This window comes from Bombus terrestris, chromosome 13 (genome assembly GCF_910591885.1).
Source record: "Bombus terrestris chromosome 13, iyBomTerr1.2, whole genome shotgun sequence".
Taxonomy (NCBI): domain Eukaryota; kingdom Metazoa; phylum Arthropoda; class Insecta; order Hymenoptera; family Apidae; genus Bombus; species Bombus terrestris.
In genome coordinates, this window is record NC_063281.1 from 11,813,930 (window position 1) to 11,835,939 (window position 22,010).

The following is a 22,010-nucleotide window of genomic DNA, read 5'->3' on the forward strand; positions in this document are numbered from 1 at the left end:
GCAGCGCTTGGCGTCGAACGTGCCGGCACGCTTAAGTGACTTTCGGTGTTTGGCCTTTGCACGCGGCGAGAGTGTTTTGCCTTTGCGACAACGTTCGCTTTGCGGCTATGCTCGCGAACCAACCACCAGGCGGAGGCGGCAGTGCGTTTGACCTCTCGTTTCTCCTTCTCCTGTTCGCTCGTTCCTCTCGAGCACACACCGCACGCTCCTGCCGCCCCTGACTTTTCTTTCCCTTTGCGGCCTCCCTCGGGCTACCTGTACCGTGCTCGCTTTCCCGAACGGATAACTAAATCGCCGCGTTGCGTTGCTCGAGACGATCGTAACGCGCGAAAAGAGACTCGCGGAGACGCTCGCCGAGATCGGGGTGAGTAGGTAAAGGGGCGAAACTGGGTTGACTCGAGGGTGCGGAGAGAAAGTGGCCTGTGCCTCGGTGAAATAAAAGTCGGTCCGTGGTTGGCCGCCGTCGAGTAAAACTACCGACACGCATCTTCCATTTCTTTCGCTCGTCTTTCCATAGAACGGATATCTCTCGAGATTCGGTTCAAACACGTTCGTCGATGTTTCAATCGGCAAACGTTGGTACTCGTCGCGTTTGTATATTTCGTTTTGCTTTTAATCCGTTTGAACGATACGATCGAGATCGTCGATAGAGAGATCGATGTTACGCGAAACGCGGCTCTCATCGAGAAGAATAATCGTGGTCGTAAAAGTACGTTCAAGTACCGAGAGTTGTACTCGCGAGACAGGAATTTGTTCAGACGTCTACGAAGGAAGATTGGAAGAGTGGAAAGATCCCGCTGGAAAATAGCGATCGCGGAATACCGAGCCAAAACTCGTAAACGCACACGCATGCATAACCGTGTTCGAAAGACGAGACGACGGAGCCATGCACGCACACTGGCATGCTTGTACGTGTAAGAATATACAGACGCGGGAAAAGTAGAATGGTAGGAAGGGAAGTACGGTGGTATCGCGGTACAGTAGCCAAGCTATTCGGCCATGCACGTACAATCTAGGTACTGTTTCGCAACGAGAAGGCCCCGAAGGGGAAGTAAGCAGTATCTCTCGAGTTTCCCTCGTGGCCCCTCGGTCCTCGGTCCTTGGTCCTCGGTTCTCGGCTCTCGGTCCTCCGTCCTCCGTCCTTCGTCTTCTGCTTGTTGCGATCTTCCCTATGTCCTCTCTCTCTCTCTCTCTCTCTTTCTCTCTCTATGGCAAGTCTACTACCACTGTTCGCCGCTTCATCCACCCCGTCGCCGTGACTCTCCACGAGTCTCCGGGGGAGAAGGGAAGATCGGAGTGGGGTCTTCTCCGTTCGTCCGTCCGTATGTTCGTCCGTTCGTCTGTCCGTTCGTTCCGTCCAGCCGTATCGTCTCGTCTCGTCTCGTCTCGTCTCGTCTCGTCTCGTCTCGTCTCGTCTCGTCTCGTCTCGACTCGACTCGTCTCGCGTGACGGCCTCGTCAGCCGTCAGCCAAGCTCCGTCCGGATCGATACGCTTGCCACCCTTACGACCCCAACTTCCTCCACCTTCTCCTGTGAAAAGCAATGCACCTACCATCCGCGCCCCTCACCATCGCCATCACCTACCCACCCTACTCTCTATCCCTGCTCGCGTCTCCTCCGCGAACCTTCCTTTTCCCCTGACCCCCGCACCTCTTCCTCCTCCGCCACCTTCTCCTCCTCCTTCTCCGGCTGCTGCCTCCTGCCAGCAAGCAGAGTCTAGTTGAGTCGAGTTGAGCCACCGGCCGGGTCAGAAGACGTCTGCTGCCCGGGCGAGCGACAGCTACCACCCTCCCCATTCAAACACCCACCTCCAACCACCCTCATTTTACCACCTCCTCCTCTTTGCCTCCTCCACCTTCGACCATCCACCCACCCCTCGACCTACTCCACGACTCCATTCTACCGCGACGTGCCGCGAGATGGACAGCCTCGCCTCACCGTCGAATCCGCACTCCAAACTCGCTCACCCCTCTGTATCGTTCACATAAACGATACGGTTCTAGGTATTGGTGAACGCCACCGTCCTCTTCGTCAACCACTACCATCGCCACTCGTTTCTCGCTACTACCACCGATGCCAACTCTTCCACCTTCTCCTACCCTTTCTTCGGTTCCTCCATCACCTCCTTCTCCTTCTCATGCTACTGGTACTAGCGCTACTGCTGCTACCGCTGCACCACATCCTCTACCCCTTCGCGACACCGTATCTCGACCCTCGCTTTTCGCAAGTATTCTCTCGCGTCGAACGAACCGACCGTGTATGACGGCCACCATCGTCCTGTCACCGCTCTGCTTTTCCCGTCTGTCATTCCTTCCTTCCACGGATGAACCACCTTGCCTCCCCGCCAATGAGTTTCAGATCCAGAAACCAATTCCACTTACAAAGCATAGGAAATATTTGAAAAAATATCTCGTAACTGCCGCTTGCTCGAGCTTTCGTTATCGAGCCGGGTTTCTTCCCAAGCTTGCAAACGCTAAAAGTCGCGATGATTACCCGTCTCTTCTTCTTTCTCCTTGCTTCGCGTCGGGTACTTCTCTGCCGCATCGGCCACGATCTTCCGTAATGAGTCATTAGTAGTCGAGAGTCAATCGAAGATTAATTAATCGTTCGGATTCGAGAACCAATTAAAGTTTTCTCGACAACGAATCCGTCTGCTCGCTAGCACCGTGAAGATTCCGATTTGTTTTCACCCGTCCGGTTCCACCCAACTCCGCTTGGAAACACCGTTCGTGTCCGCGTCGTTTGCTAAATCGTCGCGATATCGAGAATCCCGAAACGAATTTTTGCCGCGCGCGATCCTTTCGATCTTTCGAAACGACATCGATCGCTCAGCTTTAACGCGACGAATCTTCTACGTTGCCACGCGTTGCTCGAAAGTTTGACGACCCGGTGATTCACGATCAGCCGGCGAGAATCCTGAAAACGAAAAAGCACAGATGGGATAAGCCAGGCAGAGAAGTAGTATCTACGAAAGAAAGGAAAAATGAATAGCAAAGCGGAGGAAATAGATAGCAGCGAGTAGAGGAAAGAAGATAAGATATTTCGCACGGGTGACAGTTTGCCGCTCTTGTCCTTCTTTTCGCCGGGAAAAAGGTGGACGTAACGCGCGTTGCAGCGGTCCAGCAACGAGGCAAAAGAAACTAGAAGGGGCGCGTGTACGTTGGAGGGAAACGGTTGCCGAAGTCGGCTAGGCTGATCAGTCGGCTCGCTACGCATCGATTTTAATCGGCGCCGATTGTCGCGATCCGACGAACGATCGATACAACGAACGTCGGATGTCTGTGACGCGACGTGTCGTTCGGATTTCCCGTCACGTTAATCGACCAAAGTTTCGTTGCTTCGTTTCTCTCGTAGCTTGCCGGTTGATTTTCCAACGACTTCGAAACGGGTCTTTCGTTCGCGTTTACGCGTCAAAGCCAGTTAGCTACGTACGTACGTTTAGAATGCGAGTGGAGAAGAACGAGATAGGGTCAACGAGAACAGTTTGCGCGATCCTCCGGAGCCATGGCCAGTTTTTTTTCTTCCACCGGGGTGACATACGGTGAAAATTATTGCCGTCGTCCGTGCTGCCCCTCTGGCCGCTCTCTGCCTCCCTCTCTACGGTTCTCCGTCTCGCTCCTCCGCCTTCTTGCGGGTCGGACGAGTCGGAGGCGATCCCTGCCTCCCACGATACGGCACTGACGCCATCGTAGATGGGTGCCAGCTATCTAAGGGGTGATTTCTAATTTATGAGACTGGGGCGATGTGATGAACAGACGTCATAAAGCATGTCGCGCCCCGCGTCTGTAGCCTGCCACTCCTCCTCTGCCTCTACCTATGCCTCTGCCTCTGCCTCTGCCTCTGCCTCTGACTCTGACTCTGCCTCTGCCTCTGCCTCTGCCGCTGCTTCTGCCTCCACCTCTTACTTCGCCCCCGTTCCCAACCCGGTTACGCCACCCTACCCCGTTACCCGACCGCCCGACCACCCGTCCAACCGTCCACCCGTCCACCCCCCTGTTATCGCTGCCTCCAACCTCTCCGGCCCTCTTCCACCTTCCGACGAACCCTACTTCCAACGCCTCACACCAGCGCTCTGTGATTTGTGGCCTCTCGAATTCTCTTCGCGGGCTTCTCCTTCCCGAAACTTTGCCTCTCTCGCTCCCTCCTTTTCTCTACGTCTCTCTCCGTCCAAAAACCACCTTCCATTCGCCTCTTTCCTTCTCGCTTCTCCCATAGGTCTATTATCTCGCCCTCTTCATCTATCTATCTCTCTATTCGAAGCTCCAGGGTCGCTCGTCTATCCATGAGTTCGTTGAATTCTTCATAAGGGGTAGACAACACGAATGTTCTTGGAAACGATTCTATCATCCCTGTGCACGGTGCTCGAGTTATTAATTAGTTTCGTTCGGTCGTGCGTCCGGTCGTTTGCAGCCTGTCGTTAGACGATCGTCCAAGGATAGCGCTCTTCGTGGTTTTTTCTCGTACGCGTTGCGGATCATTCACTACGCACGTAGAAGCGATTCATCGCGAACGTGCAAAGTTTCGCCGAATGTCAAGCGAACGGTTCGATTCTGCTTTCGATTCCTCGCTGATTCGTCCCGCGACAGATATTTCTACCGATTGACCTTAATACGCGGCATTTCGTATATAGATTCATCGATACACCGATACATCGACGATCACTGTTGACCCGCGATCGCAAACCGTTGCATCTTATGAATCCGTAATGCGCACGAGACGGAAGATAAACGTCTCTAACTGTTCAGACTTTCGGACAGTCTGTAAATTATTATTTATGAATTTAAGCAGACCATCGATGCTTGGAAACGTTCCAGCGTTGTAATCAACAAAATCAGGAAACTATGCTAACGAATAGATCCGTTTAAAATCGGGTTAGATAGTTTTGAAAAAATCGTCAGACGTTTAATTCTCGGTCGATTCGATTCTTCGCTTGCAAATTGATGCGTTGCAACCAAGTTGCAAAGTGTCATCGAGAAATCGTAGTAATCGATCGATCCGGTTTCGAAGGATTTTCAAGTTTTTTAAAAACCGTCTAATCCTTTTACCGCGCAAGGACGAGAGAAACTTGGACGAATCGTCGATTAATAACATTAATTTCTCATCTTAACGCAATTATGAGAAATTATTTATTCCGTGACACGGTGAAAGTAAAGTTGAATGGAACGTAAAACCTTGGCCAGAAATTTATTCGTCCGATGCTAGAAACGCAACAAATTATGACTACGACCAGATAATTATTTTCTTATTCTAAATTCTTCTACGCTTCGCGTTACGCTCTAAAGGATACACTTTGAATTACGGCGGGTAATATTTCGACGTTTCTACTCTTTACTGGAAAGTGGATTTCGAACACGAACGACGTGATCGACCGATCAGGTTATATCGGCAGGTATCAACCTTCGATCGAGGCAGGTAGTTGCCAGGAGAAGACGTTCAAGAAGAGATCGACAACGGCTGAAAACGTGGCGCGGCGCGGTTCTCTCGACGCGGCCCACAGAACCTTTGTGAAAAATCGTGTTATAACCCTAATTTAATTTTATGGCCGGCATTACGGCGGATTGTGTTGTATATCGGGGCCTGGGCATAATGGCCGTATATGGCCGCGTATAATAATGGACAGGGCAGAGGAGACGGGGGAGAGAAAAGAGAAAGGAAAGGGAGGAAGACGGAAGAAAGGGGCAGAGGGTAGGAAGGGCGGCTAATAATCAGTTGTAACGCGAACCGTCGTAAACCGCAAAACAACTAGAATCGAGCATCAAACAGGGTACGGAGAGAGAGAGAGAGAGAGAGAGAGAGAGAGAGAGAGAGAGAGGGAGAGAGAGAGAGGCGAAAAAAAACTGACAAAAGAGGAAGAGCAACGCGGAGGAACGATAGGCAGGGACCTACGAGGGTGTGTGTTTATATCTAAAGGGGTGGAAGGTGGAGTATCATTATCTCCGCGTCGAAGGGAAGAGGTCTTTTTCATTTGGCCTTTCGTCACTCGTTTCGTCTCGAGTTTGCCTGGCAAATTCCTCCAGGCTTCGTTGGGTACTCGTCAAAGTGAAACCCGTCCGTTTGGCGCCACGATACCCTTCAAATTATTCGATTCGCGTTTTCGATTTAACGCGATCTTTCTTAACCGCGACGACGGTTCTTTGCCTCTTAACTCACCATGCCTTTTACCATCCGGATGTCTCCGGCCGGCGAAACGAGCAGAATTAAATGGGAAGCGAGAGTAAATAAAAATATCGACGCGAGTTCCGTGATTCCTCCGATACCACGAAAATTTTACCGTATTTTTCGTAACGTACGAAGCGGGCAGCGGTCCAAGACGCGCGGGAGAAGGAACAGAAATCATGGTACAAAATTACTATAATACATCGGGTATATCGAGGCCGGGACAAGAACCGCGTATTCCGTTATTATTATTGATCGGTGGGCAACGATATTAAAGTGGCCAGAGGGGATTCTCTATATTTACGCTGGTTCTTCCGAAAACCGTGAAATTACCGATAATCACTGTGAGCGGGAAGTAACGCGGCTAGACGCACCCTTAACAATAACCGCGACGCTATAATCACCGATCCTTGCTCCTCCTTCGTCTTACATTTCCCTTCTCTTCTCGGCTTCTCCTTGTTCTTTCCCCCGATCCAGGCAAACCTTTCTCTTCGTTTTCTTCGTTTGTTCGTCGAATGGCGTTTGGCTGTCGAATTTGAAATAGCCCGAGCCAATAATCTCTGTTCTATACGTTAAATCTAAAACAATTTTGCGTTCCTCGTCCGTGTCCGAAAGAACAAAAGAATAGGAAAGAAAGGTCTTTGCGCTGCGAGGAGAATGGGAAATTTATGTAAGGGACGAAGAACCGAAGAAGGGAAGAAAAATCGGTGAAAAACGAGAAAGACTCGTGGTGCGCGACAAACCGGCGTATCTTCGTGCAACGACGCCGCACCGACACGTTCTTCAGCGCGTTCTCGAGAGGGAAAGAAGGAGTCAGAGCGGGGTCAGCCGTCGAGCGGGTAGGCAGCAGTTCGACTTGGGCTGCCGGCCGCCGTAAAAACGTCAATTAAAGTGTTTTATTTGATCCTTCGTTAGAACGTTGAAATGGAATTTTGATTTATGGCTGCGCCGTTCCCGGTGTGCGTGTGCGAGAGTAGAAGTGCGCTCGCGCGCATACGCGTAAATAAAATAAATAGGAGGCTATAATTAGTCGGTCGGTACGGTCTACCACTCGGTCGATCGCCATATACGACCGGTCCGCGTGCTTGATGTAGATACTCGGACGAACAAATTCTTCGATTCGACGTTTCTATCCATACGGAATAACAGGTAGATACCGTACAGCCTTGGCGTAGCATCGAAAACGCTTTTCAGAGGAGTTGCACGCCGAGAGAAGAACTTTCAGACGTTTCTCGTCTCATTCGAATGGCAAGGAAATCGGTAATGGGTGAAATTGGTCGAGTTCAGGGGATCTCTTTATCGGAACAGATTTAATAACGTGGTTATCGCGCATGAGGAAAAAGAAAGAGCAGCGAGAAGTTGAACGACAGGGCCCGGCGAGATGCCCACGCGCTCGTCGATGTCCTCCCGAAGCGATTTATTATCGAGAACCGGTGTATGTTCGGGAGCGTCGAGGCCGAGGAAATAACACGTGCGATCGGAGCGTGCGCTGGAGCGAGCGAATGACCGAGTTAAGTGAAGAAGAGTCGTACCAGCCGTCCCGCCAGCCGGCCGTCCAAATGTTATTGTTTATTGTGGCCCAACGACAGCTTGATTTATCATGCGAGCCGGCCATAGCCATGCGTGAAATAGTGGCATAATCCCGTTGATTTGTGGCTACCATTGTTCGCGCTACCACTCTGCTGAAAGTATTTTCCTTTTTTTCCCCCCGTTTTCTCCTTTTTTTCACTGTTGTTTTCTCTCCTTTTTTTCCCCTCGTTTTTCTATTTTTCGTTTACACACGATTATTGTCTTTCCCGTTCGAACGCGGAACTTTCTGATTTTTCCAGCGCCACCGACGCGATCCGTTTAAAAGATCGGTCGCAAAACCGAATCGAGCGTCGCTTCGTTGGCGCGCGAGCACTAATTTCAATCAGAGTCGAGCGCGATCGTTTCACTCCGTTTTATCGTCTATCGTCTACAGATTATTCTTTTAATCGGTAGGTTTTTCCGTAGGAAAATTCGCGGCCCGTTGCGCGACACGCAACGCGTTCCCCTTCTGCGTTCTTTGATCCGCCGGTTGGCTCGCGGCTATCGATAAATTGCCAAGATGACGCGATAACGACGGGGCGACGCCAGGTTGAAGCGAGCACGTAATTTGTCGAGGATAACTATAGTGCTTAAGACGAGGATGTCGGTTTTCTGGTCGGTAATGCAAGCCGGTGCGTCGCGCCAGGAAATCGGCATCTTCGCCGAGTTTACGACACGCGTCAATCGTTGTTTCGTAATTAGCGTCCGCGCGTCGTTCCTATCGCTGACGTTTCGCCTCATTCAACGACGCATATACCTCCACGACGTATAACCGTAGAAGAGAAGAAGCATCGGGAAAGAAACGTCGTATCGATCGAAGCGTTTACCGTGGTTGGTGAAAAAAGTACCGGGCGAATGAAATTTCTCGCAGAAAGTAACCTTGAAGTCTTTGGCCGAGACGCTGTCAAGGGTCGAGTGACAAACAACTCGCGAGACTTTGAACCCAGTAAGTGGCTTGTTCTCTCGTGGGTAAGTAGCCGTCCGGTCATCGATAAGCCGACCTACTGTGCTTCTTACGCGGTCGCGTATTACGGCGCGAAACGACGGGCGGTCCCTTCCGTTTGACGAGAGCCATTCATCCTCATCCACCTACGTTGATACCCACACGCTACGAGCTGGTAACTCGCACGCAGGCACGCGTGTTCTTCCATTGTACGTCCATCTATCACGTGTCAGAAGTAACGCGGCTTTGCTACCTCGATCGGGGTCGATGCTAGACCCGCTTTATAGCTTCGCAACGATCTCTCCATTTCCCCTATCCCCACTGGCATCCTGCGGACGGATATACCGGCAGATATACTCGCGGCAGTTGTTGCGTTTTCCGTTCGCACCTCCTTCGTTACGACGCGCCAGAGAAATCGATGGAACGTTCGATGAAAGGCGAGACGCAAGAACGGCTGGAATAGCTGAACGTGGCAATTGGTTCGAAAGATTGGAAATGTTACGGAGAAACGGAAGTCGAGATTCGAAACATCTCTGCGGTGGAAGGGCCTCTAGCGGCTCGAAGCACAGGCCCTTTGGCGATGACCTGCCAACGGTTCGCGCATTAGCTCGACAGATAGCGCTGCCTAATCGGGCCTCATAAATTACCAAATTAATATCCCGCGTTGCCGACGCCAGGCTATCCGTCAGGTGTCAGCCGCGGTGCAGATAGCAGCCGCCGCCTCCACCTACTACTCTCCCAGTTTCCCTCCGCTATTCTCCGCAGCTCATCTCGCTCACCACCGACGGCGATCACGAGGACGGCCGTGGTGACAAGGAAAACGACAACGATAAAGATACATCGACGATGACGACAGATGTTTCCAGTTTCTATATACTGGCGTTAGTTTAGCTCGACTTTCGCTTTAGAGAACGCGAACAGTTTCTTTCGCTCGATTCGATACCGAGCCACTAATACACGCCAAGTGGGAGCGGTACGCGTCCAGGACCACCCAGAGTGTTTCGTTGTTCTACAAGAGTTAACGGTGATCGAGCTCGAGTATGTAGGTGTAGGTATGTAACACAGAGGATACGCGGTTCGCTCGGTGCACTGCCACCTTTTCTCCCTCGCGGTTCTCCACCTCCCCTTATCCCTTCTCACCCTCTCTCTCTGTCTCTGTCTCCGTCTCTGTCTCTTTCTCTCTCGTAGTCACTCACTCGGTCTCCTATTGCCGTCGACGCTCTTTCTGTCAGGCTGTCCATTCCGTTTAACTCGCCCACGCGCGACGCGTAAACGCATAAAGGGAAGCAGAGCCGAAAGGTGTTCGCGAGAGGGACGGGTACGGGGTGCGTCGGGACGCAGTGGTGTAGAACGAAAGCGCGAGCGCATTTCGAACGGTCAGAGAGATATTTGGGTAGATGGCAAGTAGCCCGAGACGAGACGAAGCGAAACGAAGGAGGAGGGAAAGGTGAACGAAGGGAGGATAGGCTTGGGTGGGAGCGTATTCACGAAAGAAGGGGCAAGAACCGCTTACGAATTACGCGACGAGCAGCCAGCTACACAAACCGGCTTCGAGCTACCTTTATGCGACACGGCTGCCAATTAGCGGGCTGACATCGACCTGACTGACCACCGTGCACTGCCAACCAGTCGTTTCTTCGGCCATATCCTTGCCTCTCGTTTGCCTTCCTCGTCTGCCCGGTGTCATCGTCATCGATCTGTTACGACTTCTAAGTCACGCTGCCGGTTTCATTCGGCCCACCGAACGAATTCTCGCTTTTCTCCATTTTTCTCTCCCTTTCCACCTTGGCTCTTTCGGTTAGTCGGTCCTCTAAAAAAATCACCGTCGGTGCTCCTCGAGTTTCGTCAAGGATGATTTTAAACGGGCATTCGACTCGAAAGAGGACGGTCGTGCAAGCAGGACGAGGAGAAACGAAGAAACGATCTCTCGGAGAGAACGCGTGGGACGTCCGAGGGACTCGCGTAACGATCGAATCTTGGACGAGTTTCGGCGCATCGGTGTTGGTAATTAATCGACCGTTACTTATACAATTTATAATGTGGACAAGCGTGGAGAGACGTTCGGTGTAAAGTTCCGGAAGGGGCAGGGCAAGTCCGTGGATGGCTTAAAATCGTCGATCGATGCCGTTTTCTCGTGGTTCTTCGGCCGCGAGAATCGTTCCACCTATTACCTACCGATCGGTAGCAAGGCGAGTGAGCAAGGCAATAATTATTACGTATGTCGGCTGGTATTATTCGGCCACCTTTTAAAATGTCAATAAAAAACTCGAACGAACCCGCTATCTTTGTCGTTTCCTCTTTCACGCTCCCTTTCCCCCGCTTCTGTCTCTACCCGCAACCCTCGAGCGTCGCTTTCTTCTACCCTTTTTTTAATGCCGATGCAGCTGCACTCTTTTCAGAGGAGGCCCCGTCACGTTGCATTACGGAATGATATTTGCTAATTGGGCACGAAGATAAAACGACAACGGCGTGGCAACTAATAACCGTCCCTGCATCCTACACCTCCTGCTCCTACCACGTTTCTCTCTCTCTCTCTTCTCCTCTCTTTTCTCCTCTTCCTCCGATCCCCTTCGCGCGCACCATCATCTCCGCGTAGTTTCTCTTCCGTCGACTCGGTCCCCAGGGGAACGGATAATCATACGTTGAACCGCGTCGCAACTAGCCGCAACACTTTGGGACGAACCGTGTCGCTCCCGTATCAGCCACGTATCTGCTCGTTTTATCGGTTCGCTTGCTCGCCAACTCTCGCCAACTCTCGCCGATTCTCACCAAATCTCGCTAAACGCGCCTCGAACCTCCCTATAGAACCAACCAACTCCGGTCTTTCGACTTGCCTACGAATCAGCAGCAACGATTATCGTCCAAGATCGCGACGATATAAACGACCGGTTAATCGTAATAAAAATACACGTTAAGTACAATGAAAGTTACGGTAGGTCGTAGTTCGTACGTCCGAAGCAGACGTACGAACATTTCCTTCCTCGTCTAAACCAAGTCTGAATAGAAAAAGTTCTACTACGCGTATATGTATATGCGTACTTTTTATAAATATCTTACAAACGCACGAATTATCACAGCCGAGATGTAGCGTTTCTCTTCTCGAGATACCTGGAAAACTTTTCGCACAGCGTGACGATGACGAGTCTCGCTGGCGTTCGTTTAAAAAAGGCGCGCGACTCGTGAATCGACAGCTTCGTTCCGGGACACGAACGTCGTTGGCCTGTGTCGGACCGCGACGAGCTTGTCGGAGTAGGTACGGCCCTGATGCTGTAATAAAAATGAGGGGAGCGAGGAACGTGTGGCTCGATCTGACGGCTGATGGAGACGTCTTCGTTCCAGACAGACGCTTCGGACGTTCGCGACGTTTGATCGACGGTTCTCTCCTCCTTTCGCATACGTTGCTCCCGATCAGACTCGCTCCCTCTTTCGCCCGTCTCTCTTCTCCTGCTGTCTCGTCTCATCTTGTCTCGTCCCGTCTTCCGCCACTCGTCTCCTCGAGGTTTGCGCTTCTCGCATCATCTTGCTACCAGCACCTCGTTCTTCTTTGGCCCGTTCTTCGCCCCTTCTTTCGTTCTTCCTTCTTCCTCCTCTTCCACCGACTCCGATTCTCCAGTCACTCAGTCGTGTGGTTCAGAGAAGGCACTTCGCGCCCCGCCGTCATCGTTCGTGTTTTTGCCGGGCCGCCTATAAATAGGCTAGCCGCGCGGAGCAGAGCCGAGGTACCGAACCGAACGCGCTTTCTCGCGTCACGGGCTCGTCATCGTGTTCAAGGTCGCCACGCTGACGAAACCAAATTCGTCCTTTGTCCCCTTCTACTTTTATTTTGCTCCGCTAATCGGTGGATCGCTGCGCAGGCGCGTGATCGATCGCGCGACGATCGCGCGAAACCAGCGCGACCGAGCAGCGAAACGGTGATCCAGGTACGACGCGGATCGACCGTTTTCGTGGCGAAAAGTCGAAGAAGCACGCGTACGGTGGCCGCGTACTCCGCTAAACATCGGACGTTCGTTCTCATAACGGCGAGTTCCGAAACGCGAAGTTACGAATAGAGTTGCGCTAGCGGTTGCGAGACGAGACACGGGAGGGAAAACTGGCTCGCAGGGTGCGAGGTTGGCGCGTTATGGGCAAAGATACGGTCGGCCCCGAGTGTCCCGGGGTAGAAGGAAAGTCGGCGGCGCGAGAACGAGACGGTGAAAGGCCACGGCGAACGCGTACCGCCTGCACAACTTGATAATAATAAACTGAAAAAGGAGCAAAGGGCGTTATTTTAAAAGGGAAATGCAGCGCCGCATTTTTATGTCTTCGCCAGAACTTTTCATCTCTCGCGCTACCGGCAAAATGGGTCGCTCGGGGGTGCGGAGGAGGGTGTCGAGGGACGAACGCGGCTATCCGTGGAAACCTCGCGAAGGCTAAAGCGAACGCGGACGACCAAGAAGAGACACGAAAGTACCGAGGGGATACGGTGGGAAAGAGGACGGCGAAAAGGGAACGCGCCCGAGTGCGAAGGGGTGAGAAGAGTGTTTTGGTAGGGTAGGGGCAGCCCGAGTAGGAGGCTAAAACGCGGAATGAAACGGCAGACTGCCGCTGATGAAATTCATAATTTAGATCCAATGCGCTCTCTGTACCTCGTTTAGAATACACTGCTATTTATAGTCGAAATTTTCCTTCGGTAGGAACCACCCCTTCCGACCACCCTATCCGACGCTCCCGAAAGAACGTAAAACCGTCTCCTTCGCATCTATCCCCTCTTCCTTTACGTTCTTTCGTTTGCCCCTTCGTCCCTTCGTTCCCGCGATTACGAGATCTTCCGCGCCACCGATTCTTCCCTAACAAGAGCCACCTACCAATGCGAAGCAAACGCGCGCGATTTTTCGCCACCGCTGATTTAGTACGCACCTTCCGCCAACCAAAACAAAGAAACAACGAGATAATTGAGAAGTGGGTAATTGTATTGTTCGTTGGTTCGAGATGTTCTTCGAGTGGGCGTCGAAACAAGTTATTAGGGACTCGATCCGATTAAATCGAATTAAATTATATCGAGTCAGGCGGCTTTAAGTCTTTGTAATCGTATAATAAGACGAATATTTCGTTCAACAAAGGACTCGAACGTATCGAATAGAGCAACTGAATCTTTTTGCTTTTCCGGAAACTTGATCGTTCTCTTGCTTCTCCGAGAAAAAAAACTGTGCCTTCTTTAATGGCTAAAAATATTTCTACGATGATTCGTGGTATATCGATATATATCGAAATACGCTTGAAACGATTAAAAAATGTATAAAACGAAAGACGGAAGTGACACGGGTTTCGCGAATTCTACAAGACTTTACGAGCGAGAAACGAGTAGAACGAGGAAAAGTCCAAGAACGGCAATTTCATCGCCGATTGAATAGCTTGGCCCTTGTTATACAGGACAACCGTTCGCTTTTATCATACGCTGTCGCGTTTCATTCGGTAGTTACGTCCACCCTAATAGAACGTAATATCATACGTAAGAGTCGCATCTACTCGAATTCGCGGACTCTAACGGTGAGCGATCACGAAAAGGGAAACGGAGTCCTGTGATCGTCGAGACCTACCATCTTTCGGGAAAGTTGCCCAATTCCCTTTGGGACTTTGGTTTACTCTATCGTTCTAAAAGACAAACGTAACCTATATAAGAGGTCCCGTATAACGAGGTACACGTAGAACTCGAACAAAAAATTGCTACTGGCTTTCTATGACGATATACGAGATTTCGTATATACGCGTATGACGATACGTATCGCAGATGCGCAAACATATCGTTACCTTAAACAAACAAAAATAGTACAGTGAAAGGTATAATGCGGCAGATACAGTGGTTGAAAATCCTATCGATAAGTAATCTTACTTGCCGTAATATCTACATATCGATTAATTCAGATCAAATATGTTAAATTTCTTGTCATTCCTTTTTTTATAATTAGTAGCATTTTCGTATGACTCGTTCGTAGCACGCAAATGTATGCCTTTTTGAATTAAACGAAAAATCGTTTGTATTTGTAGATGTTTATCTACTGCTATCTAACAATTTTACGCTTTTATAAGATGCACATTTTCCTTTCCAACGAAAAGAAATTGTTCGTTTAATTCCTACGTCCTGCGTTTTGGATTTCGTGCAACGTGGAACGTATTTGCCGCGTTGTACGACATCCAACCGTACGAACTTTCGTCACCGTTTTGTCACGTTCGTCACTCTTTCCAAAAAAAAAAAAAAAAAAAAAGGAAATCATTTTCGAAGAAGATTTCACGGCGACCGATATCGCGTATCGCGTTCCACCTACGGTCGGGTTACTGGAGCGGGGCGAGGGATCGAGGGAAACCGAGAGGCATCGTAAATTGACCGTAATTGCGTTCAATGTTACGCGCGCACGAACGGATCAAAGTCAATTGTTCGAAGTGACGGAGTCGCGAGGAAGACGACGAAACCAATTGCTTTCTGGGTTCGTCGCAGTCCGCGAACGGTTATATTCGCGTCATCGCGAAAACTCGAACGAACGACACATGTTCGACGCGATAATCATCGCATACCCATTTTGCTCGATTCCCCTTGTCGAGTCTCGTGTTTCGTTTCGACGAGATCGGTGAAAATCGGCGACGAAGTGATTGGAAGTAGGAAATGACCGGGTTTTCGGAAGGGCTGGTGTCGCGTGAAGCATCGCGTCGCGTGAATTTCGTTGATAAAACAAGGCGCGTTAACAGTGCGACGCGAAGCACCGGGCGCGCTCCCGCGAGCGCGCTCACGGTGAATGACGAGGAGGACAAAGACGGGCGCGCGCAAACAATAAACGTTAAGCTCGAATGGGTCGGCGTACAAAGCCGCGGCTCGTAGAAGAAAATCTAGGATATGGAAAGAGAGAAAGAGACAATCCTGACAGGGAGACGACGCGTCGATCAAGCGGTCCGCAGAATCGGCATTCAAAGCTTCCTTTTTCTCCGACAGGCCGCGCCGATCGTTAGGAAGTCGAGTGTCAAACTGTCCGGCTTGTCACCGCGTGCACGCCGCCGTAGCTATCGCGGCGTTTACACGCTCGAAAGGGGAATACGAGATTCGCGTTGTCTCCGGAAGATGAACTCGTGCTGGTCGGTGATATAACGCAGGTGACTGTGACACGGGGCTAGAGAATAAGCATTCTGATCAAGAAACGTTTGTTTCGCGAGATCAAAGGTGTTGACGATGCACACCGATATCATTCGGCGATCGCTCGTTCCCCACATTCCAATTCCGTTTATTCGTCTTCGTCCTTCCAACTTTTTTGCCAAAAGTTGTAACTGGGAGACGCGGACGTCGTAACAAATAAAAGATCGAATTTCTTATTAAAAAGCTTATCGATCATAGCTGCGTACGGTTATACGCGATTAGCCTTCTTTGCCACTGTTCTGTGTCAGCCTCTGCGCTGGATGTATATATATAACGCATGCACGCGTGTTCGCATACCGAGAATTAGCCTTTCGTTGGACGAACCATCAATCTTACAGCGAGACACCGATTGCTCGACGTTACGATCGAGACATCTTTGTTGCGCATGAATCGAGCGCGTGCTAGATCTTGACGGTCGAATCGATCGTACGTGAAACAGAGTTTGTACATGTAGTACGTCGCATATTTCTATGAGCTGGCTTATTTCAAAATGTATCTTATCGTAGCCACTTCGTCTTAACTTGTCCATGTACGACAACGCGTTTCTTCCTGCTATGCGTTAATTTTTATTCGAACGATTTGTCGGTCTGGTGCGTTGCATGCGTAAATAAACGTATAAACGAATGAATTTCGTTTTTCGAAACGACGTTAGCCTTGCAACTATAGACTGTACGTATTTACTTGGCATGTTCCAACAAGCGAAGAATTCCAAGACCGAAATTTACTCGTTTATTCGTGAATCTACGTGAATGTAAGTGTGTGCGATATATTTAATCGCTGCGAGGTATTCGTGTAAAGGATTTTCTTGGGGATAGCCGTAATGCACGAGATCGATGTTTCCTTTTCGAAGCGTAAAAGTTGCGCGGGCCGATCAACTTCCGACACGTCGTTGGCTGGTTTTCCCTCGATACTGGTCGGTGGGTCGATCGATCGAATCACGCGTGGAAGCGGCCGGGGACGCGAAATATCCTTCTAATTATCGTTCTGCTCGACCCTGGAGACCGGTCGGTGCGTCGCTGCCGATGCTCCGTTGAGAAAAGAGAAAAAGTCGGCAGGTTTACCCACGATAAATCTCGCGGTACTCAGGTATAAAGAGGGCTGTGCTTTGGTCGACGATAACGTTTTCCTTCTCTTTTCGTCTGGCGCGATCTTTCCGCTTCTTCGTCGTATCCTCCGGGAACGCGAGTGCCGCTCTATCGAGTCTACCGGAGAGCGAGGCCGAGAGAAAGAGAGGAAACGAAGAAAGGAGTGGAGCACGAACGAGGCAGAAAGGGTTGAGAGATCGGGCAGAAGATAAGACTCATAATGAAAGGCATTCATTCCACCACGAACCCGACACAGTGAACTTGAGTGACGTGGTTGCAGACAGCTGCTCAAACCTGATCGTTCCGTACGCACCTTCGCGCTCGTCCATCCATCTATCCATCCATCCATCCATCCATCCATCCATCCATCTATCCGTCTCCTCGTTCTATCCATCTATCCATCCATCCATCCGTTCGCGCGTTCCTTCTCACGTGATTTCCTTTCTATAATATCGTGTAACCAGCCGGATCGCAATTCTATGAAATCGATTCGATACGAAAACGTAGCTGTACGGGATTCTGCCAGGCGACCGCAATCATCCACGATCGTGATTTTATCTCGATGCAGAAGGCGCGGCTACGTATTGTTTAGCCATCGTTCTTCGCCCGTGCCCGATGCTTAACGCCTCGATAAACTTTTCTCGCACGCATCGGTCCGCGCGAATCGAGAAACAAAGTAGATTTTCACCGAAGGAAGAGCGAACATCATTGCGACTTTGCGACGACGTTTGTTCGACGTTGTCGAAAACGTATCGAACTCGACGCCGTTATCGCGATTCCCTTCGAGGAGTAAGGTGAAACGTTTCCTCACCCACGACGTGTAACTCGGCTTTCATACCTATTAAAAGTGCACGGCGCATAAATCTTTCGACTTGCTCGAGACTAGTCGAGACCTCCTCGAAGCAAGAAACACGAAGCACGTCGTCCTACGCGTATGCCGAACAGCGTTCTTTTCCCATCTCAGACGTCGAAGAACAAGGTATCGACGTATCTCGCCATGAGAATGCCGCACGCAAGAAAAGGTCACGGAACAAACCAAAGAAAAGCGGGGGGTAAACTGGTACATACGCGTCTATAACTCAGCAGCAAGGTGCACGCAGTGATACCTGCTCGATAACCTTGACCGATGATCACGGAGCATCGGCGTACGTACGGAATGGCTTAGAAGAATTTTCGTTTGCTACCACGAAGATATTCCGGTTGGAAGCGATCCCAATGACTTTAATCCCTATCTCTTAGCCTCTCCCTCGCTTCCGAGTTGCGAGTGCTTTCGTTTCTCTTGCTTCTTCCTTCTCTCGCTTCTTCGTTGGCTGTTTCGAGGTCGAGCTGGTCCGAGAGCGTGACGCTGACAGAATTACGTCGGGGCCCCGGTTCGGCTGTTACCGTGTAGCGAGACCCATAGAGTAGTCGAACCCCTCGCTTCTATGGCTCGCCATAAATATCGGCGGTGACGTTTGGGGAGAAAAAAGAATCTGGCGGTTGGGAACTATGGATGACCTCAGTTTACGAAGCCAGCAACGGTAGGCAGGCTACCGCGATCGCGTCTTTCATCCCTCGTGCTGGCGATGCGAACAAGCTCCAGCAAACTCGCGAACGGTATTCGACTCAACTCCGCCGTAGTTCTCATCCTTGCGAATTGTCACGTTTTATCATGGACCGTACACGGCAAAGTTCGTTTCGTCGAGAAAATTCTCGTCGATCCGATGTCAATGCCAAGCTATCCAAGTTTTTGTCGCGTTCGATCGATTTCGTCGTGGATCCGTAGAACGGTAGGCTTCGGCTGAAAGGCGGCACGACGTTGTTTTCAAGCTACCAGCTCGTAGGCCGTACATCCTCGCCTCAGCATCGTCGTTGAATAAGCGACAATTTGTATGACAATTCCTCTCGATGGTCCGGTGCATTGTGCCGGCATGTGAAAGTACGAACGTGGGCACGATGTGTATCCCATCGTGCTCGGTGTCTCTTTACCTCTGCTTCCAGCTCTCCTTCTTCCTCCTGGTTTCGGTGTCTCTTTCGGAACCGCGAGTGGACGAACAGCCTTACGAAGTATGAAAGGGAGCGAGAAAGAGCGCGCCGCGCAGACAGCAACTGTGGAGAGCGGAAAAGAGAGAAGCTGGAAGGAGAAAGGAAATGTGAAATGGAAGGGAGGAGCGGACGAAAAGGCGAGTCGCACGGGAGAAACGAAGAGAGACGATAGAAAAGGAGTGAAAGGGGGTGGGCAGAGGGGAGGAGGAGAGAAAGAGAAAGAGAAAGAACGTGGTTGCACGAGAGATCACGATCCTTGGAGCAAAAGCAAAAGGTCGATCCGTGCTGCACGTTGCAGCACGACTATGCTACGACGGTAGGACGAACGTTTATTAGAAGCAGAGGAAGCGCCTCTGTGACAAATGGCGTGGTTTCATTGTTGCACGAGGACCCCCGGGCCCTCCGACAGGGCCACACGGGCCCCTCTGCGACGTCGTAAATCTGACCAACGCTGACGGATAGAAATCAGAACGGACGGTGGCGCGGTTTTCACAGCTAGACGAGAAGAATGGAATGCCGGGGACATGCGAGACTTTCGGTCTTGCTTTTTGGCCTGCGAGAAAATCCAGCTACAGCTCCTACTACGTTCTCCGCTCGATAGTCAAATTTTACTTCCTATTGCATCGTATCGTATGGGATACGGTGACAGTGTGTACACCAGTTCTGACGAATTGCCGTTTTAACGAATACGTCCCACCGATCAAATATATGGCACATATCAAATATATAAATATCTTACGAGTTATATACATTCCAGTTTTCAAATGTTCCGCTGGTGGATGCTGTTCCGGCGAATACGTCGGAGCAATCAAACATATAGATCCCTACGAGTACCAGTGCACTTCCCTTTTCAGATGTTTCGCTCGTCGGAACGTACATCCACCGTAACCATAGCCTTAAGCGATCTACATCGTACCCTAGCGGAATTTGATCCGTTTTACCGATCGAAATTACAGCTACGCGTAATGCGCGATTATTTTGCGCACGGCGTTCTCTTTGCAACGACGATTTTACAAAATACGCTTTGCAATTCGATTCCTAAGTTAACTGCAGGCGATTCGAGAAGCTGGAACTTCTCGAGGAGAAGAGAAAAATCGGGGCGCAAAAAACAGAAACGAGGGAAGCGTCGCGGAGGAAAAGAGAGTTCGTTAAGCGGCAATCGGGCACAGGTCTGTCAATCGATCCGAGTCCTCGGAGAAACGAAGGGACCCCAAGATGGCTGCCCGAGAACGTACACGCGGGCCCCCGCTTCACCAGCATCAGCGACTTAGCATAAATCACTCCCGCTCCGCTCCATTCGCTCTCTTGCTCGCTCGTTCGCCCGATATCTGACTACAGAAACGCGACCGCACCGCGATCACAGAGTCCTGTCTTCTTCTTCTTCTTCTTCTTCTTCTTCCTCCTCCTCCTCCTGCTCTTTCTTCTTTACACGACTCGTTTCATAGCGATCCGGGGGTTTGTCGATGTCGCGTCGATGATTTACCTAAATCGAGCCACGCCACGTGTAATTTCTACGGCGGTAGTTTCGAGGAAGAAACGGTAATGCACGGGAGCAGGGGTGACGAAAGGCCGTACAAGATGTTGGATGGAATGTTAAACCTTTTCGCTTTGGTACCCTCGAAGCTGAAAGCTGAAGGTATAAGAATCTTCGTTAACAAGAGAAAAATACGTTTTATATGAACGCCGATGGAAACGTATAGACACGCTTTTAGAAAATTATTGCGTCACTTTCGGAAGCTATATATTGTTTTTCGCAGGAAGAAAGGATTGAAATTAAGTATAAGGTGTATAAATTTAACGTTTCGAATATAACATTCCCGATATAACTGCGGCGGGCTGTCGATTATCGGAACATCGATTACCGAAAAATTTCGGAAATGATCTGTTATAAGAAACATTGGAAAATAAGAATAAGAATTTGCAAATATGTTCGCGGTTACGAGAGGCAATTGTAAATAATTGATTAATTATTTTACATTATATAATATACGAAGAATGGAATGACAGGTTCGTAATAAAGTAAATCAAAAATGTGAAAGCAACGTCCAATTTATAACGGATATCGATAGCGTTCTAATACCGTCTCCTACATTCTCGCTATTTTAAGAAGCAAACTGCGACCAACTTAACTTTCTCTAGATTTTGATTTAACTATATCGACCTAGCCACTCGATTACGTTCGTCGATTAGCGAATCACTCGTTTGATCGTTCGGCTTAGCTTTCGTGCGTGACATCGAAGAGGAGAGTCACACGGAAGAGAAAAGCTCGTGTCACGCGTATATCCATCAACGCGTTCCTCTGTAAGAGCTTGCAGATAGTTTCTTCGGCCACTAACTTGCTACGCACGACCTCGATATTACGGTCAAAAGAAATTCGGGAATTGAGAGAGACAGAGCAAGAGAGAGAGAGAGAGAGAGAGAGAGAGATAGAAGGACGGAAGCAGCCCGTTAGACGAAGAGGAGAGGAAAGATTTGCAAGAGGTTGGGCGAACAGAGGAAACGGACAGGTCGCTTATTTATGGCAGCCATACTTTGGATATATGAACTGGTTCCCGTCGAAAGTTTCGGACGTCGCGTCGCGTCGCATCTTTCCAGTTGAAAATGTATAGAGAGGTGTCTGGGCGCTCGCCTTGGGCAAGATTTGCGAGGGGTCACCGTCGATGCGATGTCACGCGAGCTTAATTCTTTCCTTGCCAATCCTCGATGGACGACGACGACGACGACGACGACGAAACGTTTCGAAATAGCGAACAACAGCCGTCCGCTCGGCCATCTTGAGGATTTCCGTAAACTCGGCCAGCGTCTATCCATGTAGGTCTCGAGGGACCTTCTCGATATTTGGCGTACACCGAGTAAAGTCGCATCGGTGCGACCACGTTCGAGGCGAAGAAGCGCGCGCGAGAGCCAACTGAAAGGAAGGGAGCAGAGGGATGCCAGGAACGTAACATTGGGGAGAAGAGAGGCGATGGAGTAGATAAATAGATGGATGGGCAATATTATAACTCACCGGCTGTCATCCTGTACGGCGAGTCAGGCTGCTAATCAGACCCTGGCTCGCTCTCGCCCCTCGACC

The 22,010-nt window shown here is 50.3% G+C and overlaps 1 protein-coding gene across 3 annotated transcripts in view; it reads left to right on the forward strand.

Annotated features, from left to right (window-relative positions):
• LOC100650416 (protein tiptop) overlaps positions 1-22,010 on the forward strand; it is an 89,609-nt gene that overhangs the window by 6,797 nt on the left and 60,802 nt on the right. The gene's annotated exons all lie outside the window — the stretch shown is intronic.